The 14,517-nt window shown below is 43.3% G+C and overlaps 1 long non-coding RNA gene across 1 annotated transcript; it reads right to left on the reverse strand.

Moving 5' to 3' along the window:
* Positions 1-8,790: 8,790 nt before the first annotated feature.
* Positions 8,791-10,941, reverse strand: LOC135256137 (uncharacterized). The gene is made up of 2 exons (XR_010330402.1): positions 9,698-10,941; positions 8,791-9,482 (listed from the first exon to the last, which is right to left on the reverse strand). It is a non-coding gene; the product is annotated as an uncharacterized LOC135256137 (long non-coding RNA).
* Between the last annotated feature and the right edge of the window lie 3,576 nt (positions 10,942-14,517).

Genomic DNA, 14,517 nt, shown 5'->3' on the forward strand with positions numbered 1-14,517 from the left:
ATGTAATGGAACCACCCGCTGGCTTCACTCTGATCAATTTGCTGATTGGCACAGAGGACAGCAGTCCAGGTTGATAACATGACCAACTTAAAAAGTGGCGGTTTTGTGTCAGAAAGTAGAAAAACAAAACAAACTGTGCCTGACTGTTAAAAGTCAGTGTGTGGCTGTGTAAAGTCTAACTTTATTGTGGAAATAAGTGAGTTTGACATTTTGCTTTTTTGGTAGGTAGGTACAGGAACATTACATATGAGGTAAAATTCTTCAAAATTAAAAAAACAAAGCAACTGTTGCCCCGTGCTTCACACATCTAGTTTGAGGCCTGATTGTCATTCATGGTCCCTAGAATGCAAGACCCGCCAAGTTCTGAACAAGGAGATCCGTGTATTTGAGCTCCTCATAGCCTGGAATTGATTCTACATTAAAAATAGAAACATGACTTATTCCCTCCCACCCCTGCCGCCCCCCCCACCCCCCTCAGCCTGGATGAGGCGCCATTTAAGAAATTCGTCATAATGAAGATACTCGCCTGACGTGTAATCTGAGCACTTTCTCGGCCGTTTTGATAGCAGCGCTAGCGGAGGCAGTGCTAGCGCCCTGTGATCAATACCGGGGAGCGTCTCCACGCCATTGGCTGGTTTTCCCGATAGCGATCGGGCCTTAGCCCCCCACATAGGTTCTCAGGATTGATCGTAGGTCTGTGCGCGAAGGATCTCGCATGGCCTTTCCCAAAACTTCCAAATGAAAGAGGATCTCCAAGGATGGAGAGTATCATTAAGGGGGGGGGGGCTCCATCCCACTTTCGAAGGGGAGAGGGAGATGGACAGCATATTTAGTCCCTGATTTCTGTTTTTCTTCATTCTTTTTTTTTTTTTTTTTTACTTTTTGCCAATTCAAAATATTAGATGTGAACAAAATCTTAATGCATTTTCTTCAGGACAAAATAGATCTGAAAGTAATGTAAATTCAGAAGAAAAGAGTCTCCAGTATTGTCATTATTCAGTAAAGACGGAACCGGGTCTTGCTGTATTATAAAGAAAATGATAATGATTCGTAAATGAATTAACTTCCTTATATAGTCTTCGCTGTGATAGATTGGTGGCCTGTCCAGGATATATTCCTGCCTCTCGCCCAATGCACCCTCGTATGGGCTCCGGCACCCCCAGCAGCACTGCCCAGGATAAGTGGGTATACATAATGGATGGACGGATGGATCTTCATTTAGGAGAATTTGTTTGTTTTATGTTGTTTGCAGTGTGAGCTTCTTTCGTTTGGAATCCAAAAATGCCACACCCACAGGCCAACCCTAACCCTAACCCTTACCCCAACCCACAGCTGCATATAGACTGTTTATCTCAAAAAAGGTTACCATGTTTCATGGAAATTATTCAGGTACTAGCACCATGGGAGCACTTGTAAAAAAAAAACACTTCTTTACCTTTTTTTGGCGATTCGCTGGACGAATCATAAAATTCACGACGGCGGTATGCGGTAAGCCCGGCCTGCGTTCGGCATAACTCTCAACCTCCATTAAACCTGCGTCGCTACGCTAGAGATCGCCCAGCGTTCCTGGCGTTATGTGCCGTTTGGGGAAAACAAACCGACCCCAGATTGATTTCCATTTGCTCAGGATTCATCTCACTTGTTGGGGGGGGGGCGAGGGGGGGCCCATCCCGGGCGTTTCAGTCAAATGAGGCCAGAGATCTGCAGGCTGAGGATTAATCTGTGGTAGCGGGAAAAAAAAATTCCTGTCAGGTGCCTTAACTCTGTCAAGAGCAGCGCGACCCGGCGGGGGAAGCGTGTTTGTTTTGGTGCTTCCCCGCGGGGGCACCCGCTTAATACATTTCCTTTCTGCCGGATCTGCGAATACATAATTAATCACCAGCAAACAAACAACTATTTCTCAGTTGAACTTGCCAAAAAGCAATAAAATAAAATAAAATAAAATAAAATAAAATAAAATAAAATAAAATAAAATAACACTTATTATTTTCTCTTAGTTCCACATGCAGGTTATAACCTAAATTTGGGATATATTTCAACATGTTCAATATGTTTTTTTTTAATTTATTATCCACTAGTTCCCAGTGCGTTTAAGTCAAATGTCATTGAAAACAAGTATGGACCTATTATTTTGAAAAATGCATTTCATTTAAATTATTGTCACTGAATGACTCTAAGATTACGAATTGTTAACCCATTCACCAGCTTATTTTTAATATTGATTGATATATCAAACTATGTAAATAAAACAATTACTTGTAATTTGCAACTTAGGTATTTTGGTTATTCATTTTTTATTTCATTATTTATCTATCGGTCAATAATTGTACGTCAATATTTTAATTTACGGGTGAAAATGTTAAATTCACATGTGACATTGTGATTTTCACAAGTGAAAAGACTCCTATTTTCATCTGATTTATTTATAAGAGCAGAGTTTCAGATATGTACACAGAAAATTTTTTTAATTTTTAATTTTTTTAATTTAACCTTTATTTACCCAGGGTAGGTTCACTGAGCACGGATGCTCTTTTGCAGGAATGCCCTGCTGCACACATACACATTCACACCTGGGAGCTGCCCAGTACAACCACAATCCTCTATTGTTGGCCACTGAGCATAAAAACAACAACAGAAATAGTTACATTTCAGGGTTTCTATGTCACATACACCTAGGATTGTATTGTATTCAACACACATCCTCTGATGAGTATTTTGACTGATTTCATTGTTAGCGGTTATCTGGCGCATACCAGGACGTTTAGTGGGAATATTGGACGATGTGGTGCATCGCTGCAAAACCCCAATGGAAAGACAATCTAATTTTTCAACCTTTTATTTTCCGCGGGTCAGAAATGTGAAGAGGGCAGCCCTTCAGGGAGAGATTCATGCTCATTTCTTGGAAGCTCCCCATGGCTTTCTCATCAACTATTAATAACCGGTTTGAAAATTTTCAGACATTTCTGTCAGCACTGAGTCAGATGTCTATTCAGCCTCTATTCAGTTTTTTTTTCTTCTTCTCAATCAACACTGTCCTTCTGGTAATGTCTATTGATCAGAGCTACGTAGCCACATGAAACATGGGCACATCCTACAGCTGGAAATACATGCATTCAGATCTTAAAATGGTAGCTAGGATCGTCCGTCCATCCATCCATCACCTATACCCAGTTATTCTGGTCAGGGTCGCAGGTGGTGTTAGAACCTATCCCAGCATGCATTGGGCGAGAGGCAGGAACACACCCTGGACAGGCCGCCAATCTATCACAGGGCACACACATCATAATGGATGGATGACGCAAAATGGGAACGCTAGGTGTCACATGACTGATGATGCTTACTTTGACATTTTCATTTTATCACTTAGCAGCAGTGCCAATTTTCAAAAAAAAGCACTTCAGTAGTTCCAACTGAAACAAAATCACCCCCCCCCCCTGCAATAAACAGAGAAAGCACAGTGAAACCAAGATCTCCTTTTCCCAATCATATTTACTTTTCACTGTGGTTCAATCCGTTTTTTTTTTTTTTTTTTTTGAGAACTCGCCTCATTTCCTCTACTCCTTCCTCTTTTTTAAAAAAAACATGCCCGCGGTTTTCGTAAAAAAAGAGAGAGAGATCGCTGGTGCTAATTAAGACGGTGCCGATTGTAATTTTCCGGGGACATTTTCACACGCCGAAAGGTTACGGGGCCCTTTTTCCGCCGTCAGGATTTACCGCCGCCGTCCGCGAATGTCAGCGCGCCTAATGAAGACACGTCCTCCGTCTCTGAGCTTCAAAAAAAAAAAAAGATAGAAAGTAGAAAGGGATGAGGGAGAGAGAGAGAGAGAAAAGAAAAATAGCTCAATATGAGGAATATACAGGGTATCTGCATCAGCTCAGGGCTTGGGACTCACAGACTCTGCCTAACTAGGGGTCTTAGTCCCGCACTATGACACCCGATTTAACTGATTAACTAATCATGGTCTACAATCAAGAGGAATAAGTAAATATAATTGGGCGTCTTAATACAGAAACCTGATCATTTTAAAGAAACGACACACCGTTCAGCTAGGGATAAGATTCCATCCACCTGCGCAGCAGGTGAAGTCTGGAGTAAAGCACAGCTTTCAACAGGGGGTGTTGAGTTTTTGGACTTAATGAATGTCACACAGTACTCACAAAATCTCCATAATGACCAGGCAGAGGATTGGTGTTTGAGAAATTATTTTATACCGTCAAGGTCAATGAAAAAACATTAAATCATAAATGTACTGCTTTTGTGTTACCTTGGCATTGATGGGACAGCCTGCTTACCAGGTGGCTGCCCCAGGTATACGAGCACCAATCAGTTGACTCTTCGCGACCACACCCCTTTGCTGTCCTCTGATGGAGGGATGACTTTTTCCTCCATTGGGAATTAAGACAGATCCATCATATGTGCAGTAAATACAGTATACAGTATGTACACATACACACATGTATGTATACAACTATACATACACGCAAACACTGTAATTATAAGTGTCTAATGGCGATTGACAATGCATCTAAAGCAAGTGTGCATGTTTGTGTATGTGTGTGTGTGTGTGTGTGCGTGGTAGTCGCGGTATATGGGGGGAGAAGATATTTCTTGTACCCATAATGTTTCCTGTCGGTGCAACTGAGATGCAAATGTCTAACCTGCATTTTTTTTTTGCTTTATCCCCACTGGTGTGCTTTCTGCTACTCAACTGAAGGACATCAGACAGCAACTGAAATACATTTGGGCCCTTATGATGTATTTTATAAACGTGGACCTAAATAAAGAATTAAAATGTGCGTGCGTGTAAAATGTATTTATGTTGTACACAGATACGGTCCGATCCAGATTATTAGCATCATTGACTGCGGTGCGATAATAAGACTGACGGGCAGGATCGCTCATTTCCTCAGCTTCCTGCGTCAAAACGCGACTCAAAGTGAAAACAGGAAGTCTGCGATTCTCCCCCCCCGAGGGGCTCAATCCAGCCGGCTTCCTTAATTAGGCCCGTCTGAGGTGCTAACGATGGCCCGATCCAGATCTGACAGCCATCTGCTCCGCTGCCTGAGAGGAAGAGGCAGGGGTGTTGGCAGGGGCGCGTCACTTCCATTTCGAAAATTCTAATTGGCGTTCCTTAAACAAACGAACGGTCGTTGCTATTTTTTTTTTAAGGCTGATCAATTCCGGTCTTGATAAACACATCAAACACATCTGGGACCGGGGGCTCGAAACCCTGACTGCTAGTAAACGCCGGTGCTTTAAAACATCAACTGTCAACTTTTCAAAATATCAAAGCTTGTAAAGTGTGTCATAAGACACTGTTACGGAGTAAACAGTGATAGCGATAGAGAAAGATTTCGAATAAAAAAAATACCATTTTGAAAATATTAATTACCACGTCCTCTTATGGAGAGTTGCGTGCTTTTCCGTTTTCTTTGTGTCCATGGCAACAACAAACTCAGCCCAGAAGGAGTTACCTCATTGCTCACGCTCGCTCGTCCCGTGACTGTTGCTCCTTCAGATTTGTTACCAAATACGTACGATTTAATGACGCCCCTGACAAGCCAAGCCTGCGGGGGGTGGTGGGGGGGATGGGGGGGGGCTTCCTTGGATGTAAATCCGGAGATGGAGGATTGGAAAGAAGTGTCTGATGAATTAAGTGCAGCATATAAATTCTTAAGAGCGTTTTTTAATGCCGGTCATTATTAAACACGTTTCCCCCCCCCCCACCCGCCCCCCCCTCTTCTTCAGAGGAGGACGGAATGAACAGAGACAGGTAATTAGATGGGAACAGTGAAGGGGTCAGCGTTAATGGTTTCCTCTGGCACTTCGCCTCACGGGTGCAGAAGAGGGGTGCAGCAACAAGGGGTGCACGCACCCGACCGTAAGCAGAGGGAGGGTTAATTTTTTGGGGGGGGGGGGGGGGGAGGACGGGTGGCAGTCCGGCCTCAATGTTCTGTCGATGGGGTAAGGTTGGTGGGGAGGACGAGGTGGAGGCCTAGTCAGTGTCCCTGCCCCCCCCCCCCCACCCCCCCACGCTATGACACCAGTGTTTCCCAAAGCCTTCATAAATCCAAACTCATAGGGGATATCATTAGTGTGCAGCAAGCGCTATTAAATCGAAAAGGGAAATTTACGAATGACAAATCTGCAACAATTAATCGGGGGGGTTTTGATTAATACAGCTGGTTTGTTATTCTCCTGAAACCTCAGTGGCTGCGAGGGTTGTTGGAGGCATCATTTTAGCCATTATTTTTGATGAATGCGCACAGAATCTCTGACTCTGGAAGAGAGGTGGTGGTGGAGGTGGTGGGGGGAGGGTGGGGGTGATGGGGGGGGGGGGCGGTATGGAAAAATGTATCCTCTATGCGAAATCATAAATAGTGGATGAAGCTGTGTACAGTTAACCTTGGTCATGGAAAAGAGATTTCATGGGAGAAATGCGCGCATTCAGCATACAAACGACTGCAGGGATTTACAAAAAAAATAAAAATAAATAAATAAATAAAAAAATAAAAAAAACAAATTAGGGGTGTCTGATGAACATCCCCTCTCCAGCCCCGCTCGCCTCACCCGATGCCTGTGATTAATTAGTCTGTTTAGATACTCAATTAGCCCAGCGAAGCAGAGAGGGGGGGAGCGAGAGGACCTCGGACTCCGATAAGGACGAAGGAGGAAAACAAACGCGGGCCCTTCCTTCCTGTATCGGCTCTCCTCCCTTCCTCCTTCCACCTCTCTCTCCTCTCCCCTCCTCCCTCTCTCCCTCTCTTTCTCTCTCTCTCTCTCTCTCTGTCTCTCTCTCTTTCGCTTCTCCATTCTGTGCCTGCTCTCTGAGATGCTGTCCGCTGTCTGCTTCTGGCGTCGCCCTTCGGAAAGAGACACCGCGAGCGGGAACGTGCGTAACTTAGCAACCGTGGACCCCCAACTGAGTGAGACAGAGAGCCGGACCCACCAATGAACAATCCTGTCGCAATTACTATTATTATGAACATTACGTTACACTAGTAGATCAACAATGTTGTTATTAATGGCATTAATATTACAGTACATTTCTGCGGATAAACTAAAGAGCAGCTATGGAATATGATTTATGGTTTCATTAGCACGTTTACTCCTAATGTTATACCAGTTACGTCAACAACATTATGAAATATCACCACAGAGCTGGGAGCAAATTTAGGTTATTCCATGACAGTTTTTCCTCTAGTAAAGTCCTGAAGCCACTGACCGTTTTTACGTGAGCACTGCACTCTGGGTAATGCCTTTGATCCTGGGGCCTGTATGAGTTAGCTGGATAACTGTACTAAGTAAAACCCGGAAGTGTCCTAAATCGGGAACACGGACTAAAAGTCAATTCTGGGATTTACTTGGTGCAGTTATCCAGCTGTCTCAGTAAAAATCTATTATTTATTGGTTGGCAGCCATCTCTGTCACTCTCTGGGCCAGGAATCTTATGTTTTCTGCCCTGAAGACTTTTATTTGCCTTTACCTTACTTTAAAACTTCCCACTACAAAAAACAAAAAGCCTATTTATATGTGGTCTCATCCATTATGATGTCAGAGGAGGGGGGGAAAATCATATCATCATGTTGTTTATACCGACAGTGTTGCTCACTCTCAGATAGATGTATCTGTTTCCTCTTTATGAGTTAAAGATGTCCAAAAGCACACTGCATCAGTCAAAGCGATGCCATCTCCCTGCGTGTCATCTGTCTCCTGTTGTCTCCAGATGTGGCTCCAGACCAATAGCATGCCTTCCCTGAGGTACATCACAGACGAGCGGGACCGGGAACAGATACCCTGTGATCACATGTTAAAAACAGAGCTTTCCAATTACAGGTCCTCGAATGACGTTAAATGGGGTCCTCACAATGACTGAGTAGTAATACAGCTAATTTATAAATCTATTATGGTCAGCGTCATAAGACCAGACATTTCTTTGCTTATAATTCTAGTGCAAGAGGGTAATCGTAGGAAGTTGTAATGCCACTGCAGCGTCTGCTCTTTGTAAATTTGAATGTTTCATTTACCTGGAGTAGTCACGTCGAGAATGACTCTCTCTTTTGTGAGTGAGTGCTGGAGCCTGCGTGCGTTTGGACTGTGGGAGGAAAACTGGAGTGTCTGGAGGAAACCCAACAGAAATAGGGGGGAGAACATGCTAGCTCTATGGAGAGAGGATGCAGCAGGCCATAGTCTTAAACCCAAAGCCTCCAGCTCACAAAGTCTGTTTGAGTGTGTGTGTGTGTGTGTGTGTGTGTGTGTGGGGGTGGGTGGGTGTGTGTGTGTATGCAGGAGTGTGTATGTGTGTGCATGCATATGTGTCAATGTGTGTGTGTGTGTGCGTGTATGTGCGCGTATGTGTCTATGTGTATGTGTGTGCGTGTGTGTGTGTGTGTGTGTGTGTGTATGAGTGTGTCTATGTGTATGTGTGTGTGTGTGGGTGTGTGTATGAGTGTGTCTGTGTGTGTGCGTGCGTGCGCGCATGTGTCTGCGTATCTTTGTGTTTTTAGTGTGTGTGTGTTTGTAGTTATAGTGGTGTGAGCTCTTCAGTTTCGTCTCAGTTTTTCCATTTGTCTTTGTCATTTCTGTGTGCATTTTTATTTCCGCCTTTAGGGATTTCATTCTTTAAATTAAAAATTGGAATCTAATTTGGTACAATTTTAATATTACAATATATTGCAGGCTTTCGTACGGTCTTGTTTGTGTGAACTTGTTGGCCTTTCAGAATTTAAATGAATTAAAAAAGAAAATAGAGGGAAACATTGAAACAGGTGAGGCGACAATGAACAGTATTTCAAAGTGGGCTAAATTTTATTAACTTGTTTTCATTGGAACTGGTGTGAGGCAATAGATCTTCAACAGCAAAGTTTCTCTGTTGACTGCTCAGTTATTGTGGACCGACATTATTACAGTAACTATATCCTGACAAAACCAAATTCAAAGGTGTTTAGGTAATTTACCACAGCTCTGAGCAATACGTACTTTAAAACTAGGAGAAGTGGCATTATAGAATGCAAGACTGAGTCAATGTTATTGATGCTTCTTCGCATTTTGCACACACACACTCACACACACGTGTACACATGCATGCACACACACGCACAGGCACGCACAAGCACGCACACAAACTCAGACACACACGCACACACACACACCTGCAGACACAGACACACACATTCACAAACACACACACACACACACACTCTCATGCACACACACATACACACACGCACGCACACAAACAAATATTTAGAGAAGTTGTCCATGCACATTAAGATCAGCTGATAAAATTATGTGGCTAATTGTCTTTGTCTTTGGATTTCTGTAGACGGGTATTTCTCTGAAAGTTCAGCGTTGGGCCCACTGGAAGCTCCCTCCCTCCACATCCTGTATGCAGTGGGTATTTCAGGAGGGCTCTGTGCTGCTTTGAACTCTGAAATCGATTCCCCAGCCGATGCTTTCGAAAGATCCTGGACGGTTCTCCCTGAAAGGATTAATCAATGCGCCTCTTATCAAGGTCTAAACAGAAGATGGAGAGGAAGTCTCTGGAAAAAAAAGTTGGATTCATGTCTGCCTGTGTTTCTGTGTTGTGTGAATATATGTATGTATGTATACATAAAACCATATGACAATTATATTTAACCACTCGTGCTTAATTTCTATAGAAAATTCTAAGTAGATTTTTTCATTCATACGCACATTGTGATATTTAAATGTGAGGTACTGTCAGGGGTAATAACTTCTGCATCTGTACCAGTTTTGTCCTGCAGGGGGCTGAAACAGATTAGGTGACAGTTCCCAAATTTTAATCAAACTGGAAAAATCAATAGGCTCAAATTTACATTTGGAGAGAGGCGATATACCTGCTATGGAGCAGTCATTTACAGTTTGCAGTTTCTTTGAAGCCTGACTCACTTCAATTAATTAATTTGATAACTAAATAATAATATTTGAACACTACAAGTGAAACTGTCTTTGATTTGTCATTGAAGCAGTGCAAAAGCCACCGAATGGCGTCCAGATGTGATTTATTCCAGCTGGCTAAATAATCATCCCTAAATTTCTATTAATATCTCAGAATTACCTTTATAATTGTTCTGGGATGAGGGGGGATGTGGTGAAATGGTTGCTTGGCGCCTGATTCGCTGGATTGGAAAACTAATGACGTGGCGCACCGCCGTGTTTTCTCAACTGATTAATTTTGCAGGGGGAGGCGTGTCTAATGAGTGATGGAAGTACCTCTGTACACCTGACAAAACTCCTCCCCCCAAACTCCCTGTTGCCTCGGTGACTGATATCTTTCTCCCTTCTCGGAAAGATACATTGCAGTTCTGTCTGGCTATATCAGAACTCTATCCCTCACTGCCAAAAAGCTTTAAAATATATATAGTGAATGCCTCTGCTGTTTAAAATAACGCATAACTAACTACCTTGAGTTATTCAATCGGTAATTAGATAATTCTTTCGGCGGAGGTTGTGCTACAGTAAGATAATTATAGTATAATTAATATAACAATAAGTGGTGGGTTTTTAACATCTAGGCCAACGTCATAATTTAGAATGGAAGACAGTTGAAGACAGGGGAATAACAGCACATGTTCAGTAACATGATGATCCCACCCCGTCTATAAAGTAGTGCACATTTTCATTTTTATTTCTATCGTTTTTTATGGAAATGCGTTTAACTGGGGGGTCAGATGTTTGTTTTTTAAACATTCTTTTTTTGTTGTTTTCGTTTTCCACTGGGTAATTCCATCCTTTATGCACCCGCATCGTTGGAATAGTTTACCATATTTAATGCGGCTTTAGGAAAATAAATTCAGAAGTTAATGGTGCATTCGTCCATCTGATTAACTGCCGGCTAACTTTTAATGGCACCGCTAAACTTAAGTGCGAAATAATAAATGCCCTTCCTGGAACAGTTCAGGAGAATCTCTCTTCTTAATTGCATCTTTTTTCTTTCTTTCTTTTTTTTGTGGGCGGGGGGAGGGGGCTGCGGGAGGGGGGGGTGCAGGGTGGGAAACAGGGTCTCTAACAGCAGGTGATTTGCACTTTCGGCGATGCGAAAGTGCCGGTCTTAGCGTGGCGCGTGTCATTAAGAAAAATCTGATACTTTTTTTTTTATTATTATTGAAAGATCATAGAGCGGGTGCTTATTTGAAGGCTCGGTGGCACCGCGAAAAGGAAAGTATCATATGTAACGCTGCCAGGAGAGCAGTCTCCCACTGCGAGCATGAAAGGGGAAAGCGAGAGGGATGAGTGCTTGCCACGGTTTCTGGGAGCTATGAAAATTTAATGCCCCTTTATTTTCAGATAGATTAAAATAAGAAAAAAAAGAGAGGAGAGAGAGAGAGAGGGCCGTGTCCTTTTAATCAGAACTTTCTCTTTCTTTCTCGTTTTTTTTTTCTTTTTTTTTTGATTGATGGTTCAAGCTGTCTTCATTTCTTTCATGGTAATTTTGATGTGAATTACATGCGGGATGAGGAATGGTGCAGTGATTTCATGCCAGTCAAGGTATGCTTTTGGGAGGGCTTTGGGGGGGGGGGGGGGGTGGTTTGGGTGAGGGGGTTATGGGAGGGGGCTGCTTCATCCTCAGATTAGGCAGTGCAGGGCTATGTGTTTCCTAATCTCAGGGGTGACAACAACAAGCCAAGGAAGAACGAAGAACAGCATAAGATTGTTTCCAATTGCCCAACAGGTAATTTAATAATATACCAGCGAACAACAGTGAACAGGTGTTTGGTATCAGATTTTTTTTTCTCTAAGTAACAAAATATCAACTGTTTCTCAGTGATCTGTAGATGGCCAGCACGCACAATATGCATCACTTTTTTATCCAATGCTTTTAAAAAAACTGAAAAAAAAACTAACCAAATACATTGTGAGTGTTACCTGCCTTACCCATCGCTGCCACCTCACCCCACACGCCCTCCACAGAGGTCCCCGAATCCCCAGAATTCCCGGCACCTGACAGCCCGTAAGAAACAGAGTGAGAGCAGCGGACCGGCCTCTTCCCCCCCCCCCCATGTGTTTTAAATTTCTGCTGCCGTGTATATCCGTTCCCGTTAAAATAATTAATTCAGGATATTGAATCAAGATGTTGGAATCGGACCCAGGTCCCTTTGAAACACTCTTTTCACTACGGCAGTCTGGCCGGGGCGGGGCTGGCCGGGGCGGGGCTGACCGGGGCGGGTCTGGCTGAGGCGGTCAGGCTGGGGTGGGTCTGGCTGAGGCGGTCTGGCTGGGGCGGGGCTGGCCGGGGCGGGGCTGGCCGGGGCGGGGCTGGCCGTGCGTTTTGCGAGGCATTGGCGTATTTAAGCACGTGCACAGCACCCATTCACATGACGCGGCCAGACTGTTGACACATGTTCCACCTGCAGTCAACCCTCTTCCAGACAGGTAACCCTCTTTGCCCTCCCTCCCCCCCCCCAAAAAAAAGAAAGAAAAACATAAAAGGTATCTGCTTTTAATTTGTTTGCAGTTATTGATATTTCACTGCCTCCTTTGAAAGACCATCCTCATTTACATTCAGTAGATGCTCTTGTCCAGAGCGAATTACGCAGTTCACATTCCCTAACACGCGCTCCATTTGTGCAGCTGAACATTTTAATGTATTCTGTTTTCGGGTTAAGTGCTGTACCTCGCTCAAGGGCGCACGTAGCACTACCTCACCTGGGTGTGGAGCCCACAACCTTGGAGCTCCGAGCCCACTTCCACAAACGTTACACCACACGTAACGATAACTCACTATTCTATCCATTTACTTGTTATTAATGCATAAAATATATTGGCTGTGATTGACAATAGACTTGATTACGCCAACAGTTGATTCCAGATGCTCTCGTTGCAGTGATTCTGATCCTAAGAGTGTTAAATAGCCTTTCCTGTAGCTACTGCGGCTCTTGTAAGCCAATCGAATGCACTTACTGTACGTACTTTGCTTCGTAAGTCGCTCTGGTTAAAAAAGCCTCTGGTAAATGAAGGTAATGTAAATGCATTTCAAAATGCAAAACACACTACAGATATTAAAAATAAGTAATCGCTCACAACAGAAGTTACGATCTGCCTGAACTATGAAGACTAATATGATGGTGGAATCCCCAAAAGAACCCGCATGGTTTCTTTGAAAAAAAAACCCCAGATACTTAAAAGACATTTTCTGTTATGGAATATCTATTTAGCAGCAGTAGAATGTTAAAAACAAAGACCTCTGTCTTCATGACAAAATACTATACGAGTCCTTCATAATGCAAGTCCTTGTCATCAGATGTTTCTTATTGGTAAAACTTGTCATAGATACTCTCTGGAATTGCTTACACTGAAACCCAATTTCTTGGCCTCGGGCTTACACAGAATCATCCATCAGGGGTATTGGAGTGAAGAAGGTTTCTCCTTTTTTGCCAAGAAAATTCCCAGCCTTCTTCACAAGGACTCTGATAGTGCTGGTCTTGTAGTCTTATCTCAAGGGCGAAGCCTGAATTCTTTTCCCCCTCCAGGATCTTAGAATGAATTCTGCTCAGAAACAGAACAAGAGTTGCAGAGCCCAGAAATAGAACAACTCAGATCCTCCAACAAATACGCACTGGAACTCAGCTGATCAATCAGTGCTGATTGTCTCACTGGAAACGGAATGTCCGTCCCATGATCAGAATGATGGGTCAGCTCTGGGACCATCAAATAGGACCATTTACGGGTTTCTATAGTGAGGCGGGGGTGCGTGGTGTTAATTGTGTCATAGAATGGTAGTAAAACTCCCTGCCCCCCCCCCCACACCCCGACGATTGTACTGGATGACAGGACAGATAATGAAACAGCTGGCGGGGGCATGTAGTAGAGGCTGAAGCCCCCAGGGTGTTAAAGTCCAGGGTTCACGCAGTGCTGGTTACTCACCAGTTTACATGTAAATCATAGACGTGCATATTTAACCAGACATGAAAGCACACCTTTAGCTAACCTGAGCTTGCGAAGGCCCTGGAAGTAAGCCTGTACTGTGCTTGTTGAACATGGAGCTCCCATTGAAGTGAATGGGGAATATGAGACTTCTGAAGGAAAAAAAAAGCTTCCCTCAGGGTAGTTTGAAACTGAATTAAGGATAGTTACATTTCATAGGAAATGCAGATTGCAAAAATATGCAATATGTAATAAAATGTGAATTCTAATAAATACTTTCACAAGACTTCTGGACCAAAACAACCATTGTTTCACCAACTTTTACACATTATGAAATTCATGATCACAAAAAAGTGACAAATGAGGTGTTCTCTTCGTTGTAAAATCACCTTGGTTTTCTACATTGAATTCAATTGGCAACAAACCTTTCTGCATTCAGCATGTACAATAGAGGCCGTTTCCTGCTTCTTCCTAGACTTCACCCCCTGGCCCCTCCTACCCTCTCCAGTTCCTGAGTATGCTTGATGGTGTAAATGGTGAGCCAAGATGACCTGAATGGCCTATTCTTGTCATAATGCGTTCTTATGTTCTCGATGCTTTTCTTCAGGAAAAATGGGAAAATATTATAA

The sequence above is a fragment of the Anguilla rostrata genome, chromosome 5, assembly GCF_018555375.3.
Source record: "Anguilla rostrata isolate EN2019 chromosome 5, ASM1855537v3, whole genome shotgun sequence".
Lineage (NCBI taxonomy): Eukaryota > Metazoa > Chordata > Actinopteri > Anguilliformes > Anguillidae > Anguilla > Anguilla rostrata.